Source organism: Otolemur garnettii, unplaced genomic scaffold (genome assembly GCF_000181295.1).
Source record: "Otolemur garnettii isolate 467f Iridium unplaced genomic scaffold, OtoGar3 scaffold00038, whole genome shotgun sequence".
NCBI classification, from domain to species: Eukaryota; Metazoa; Chordata; class Mammalia; order Primates; family Galagidae; genus Otolemur; species Otolemur garnettii.
In genome coordinates, this window is record NW_003852433.1 from 5,709,917 (window position 1) to 5,712,547 (window position 2,631).

General features: G+C 40.7%; 1 pseudogene; it reads left to right on the forward strand.

Annotated features, from left to right (window-relative positions):
• The window catches only part of LOC100955135, a 100,146-nt pseudogene that overhangs the window by 698 nt on the left and 96,817 nt on the right, over positions 1-2,631 (forward strand).

Sequence of the window (2,631 nt, forward strand, 5' to 3'; positions counted from 1 at the left end):
GAAATATTGACATCAAGAAGTAACAAAGAAATCAGAGAAATTAACAGAGTCTACAGAGACGAACTGAAAAGAGATCTGGCCAAAGATATAACCTCAGACACATCTGGACATTTCCAGAAGGCTTTGCTTTCTCTTGCTAAGGGTGACCGAAGTGAGAATTTTGGTGTGAATGAAGACTTGGCTGATACGGATGCCCAGGCCTTGTACAAAGCAGGAGAAAAGAGAAAGGGGACAGCTGCCAACCTGTTTGTTACCGTTCCAACCACCAGGAGCTACCCCCATCTTCGCAGAGTGTTTCAGAAATATACCAAGTACAGTAAGCTTGACATGAACAAAGCTCTGGACCTGGAAATAAAAGGTGACATTGAGAAATGCCTCCCAGCCATCGTGAAGTGCACTACCAGCAAACCAGCTTTCTTTGCAGGGAAGCTTCGTCATGCCATGAAGGGTGCTGGAACTCGTCCTAAGGAATTGATCAGGATTATGGTTTCCCGTTCTGAAATTGACATGAATGATATCAAAGCATTCGATCAGAAGATATATGGCATCTCTCTTTGCCAAGCCATCATGGATGAAACCAAGGGAGATTATGAAAAAATCTTGGTGTCTCTGGGGAGGAAACTAAACATTCCTTTCATGGTCTCAAGCATTATGATCAGGAGATATTTTAATTACTTTAGTTATATCTTTTCTTTCTATCACATAGGCTTCATAAGAAAGTTTCTTCAGGAGGATTATAGTGTAGCTACCTGATTTCTGAAACATACAGCCTATAAATAATTTTTATATCACAACTCTGTATAACAGAGATAAGCTAGTTCTTTTTTATTTTTTTGATATGTTTACCTTGAACCAAAAAACCCCATATTCAAGTTGTTCTAGCAACATTACTTGGGGGAAGATGTCTATGTAGAAGAAAATAAAATAATGGATTTTTTTTATTTTTTAAAATAATGTTCTAAGATTAAAAAAAAGAAGTGGACAAGGAGGGAAAAATCATCAGCAAATTATGCCATTATCACAATTGCCAAAACTCATAGTAGAACTGTGGGCCGTACATATGATCCCATCATCCACTCAACATTGCCTTCTGTGTTTCCCAAAGTTTAGCAGGTCATCCACACCCTACCTTGCAGACAGGTAATCCCTTTCCTGGGGCATGTCCCCAGCCACAGAGGGTCTTATTGGTAGGAAAGTGACCACAAGGATGCTATACCTTTTATATGAATGGGGTTCTGATTGGTAATCTCCAGTATGAATTCTCAGAGGGAACTTAATTTACTATGGAAGATGAAGGCAGCCACCCTCCCTCTTCCAATGTGGCTCCAGTGTGAGGGAAAACAAGCTAACAGCTGCCATGTCAATAGTGACACCTGCATTCCAATTAGCAGTGGTCAACTCTGTCCATTTCATTTTCCCTGGCTGAAATGTTTGGTTTTTCCACTACTGAAACCAAGTTCGCTGTTCATTCTGGACATTAGTGGCTGTTTGTAATCATATTGATAAACAAGGCTTCTGAAATCTTCTCAATACCAGGAATGATTTATTTAAAACACTAACAGCAGCAACATCACCATAAAATCAACAAGTGCCCACCCTAACCCAAGGGTGCCTATTGATGAGTTGAGTATTTTTGGACATAGATAAGTTAAACTTGGCCCAGATCCACTCATGTCTTCAGTAGAGCCTTCCAAAGAGTTCAAATTATTTTCTGATTTGTTCACACTCCACTAATTTTGTGGCTTCATTTGGGCATTGAGGTCATCCAGAGATTATTGAGTTGGACCCTGGAGAAATGAGGAAAGAAATTCTTCATTCATTCATCCACTCACTAGTTGCTGAGTATTTCCAGTGTTCTAGGGGCTGCAGTGTCCTAGATTCAAAGTTGAAAAAAGCAGAAGTCCCACTGGGCTGGCCATTTAGCACACCAGATCCTCCTTAAATGCATCCTTTCAAAGTAGGTAGTTGGCCTCCCAACAGCCATTGTGCTACAGATAATTGGTTTCAACTACTCACAGCAATACTATTCCCCTTGCAAATGATTGGCTTAGAAGTTAGCATGTGACTTTGTTCTGCCCAATAAGAGATGAGGGGGAAAAAAATCTGGTAGAAGCTTTTGAGAAACTTTTTATTGCTAGGAGGGAGATATAAGAATTGATGGCGGGTGGTGCCTGTGGCTCAAGGAGTAGGGTGCTGGCCCCATATGCCAGAGGTGGTGGGTTCAAACCCAGGCCTGGCCAAAAACTGCAAAAAAAAAAAAAAAGAATTGATGGCTACTCTTCACTGCTTGTAGCTATGTGTGGGCATGACACCTACAACTTGGACAGCCATCCCACCGCGTGCCAGAGGATGAAGCTAACTCTGACAATGACAGAGTGAAAAGATGAGGAAAACTACATCCTCATGGACATCATTGTGCTACTAAATCCATACAGGGAGTCCCCAGGTTACAGACAAGACAAGTTGAATTTGTATGTAAGTTGGAACAGGTACATTTACTTATTACCTATAATAGCAAATTAAGTAAGTGCAAATTTTGGGGACTTACTATAACCCAAAGGCCACTCTACCTATGGACTTCCTGTTATGTGGAATAGTAGATTTTTGCAGAGTTTTAACCAATGTATGTTG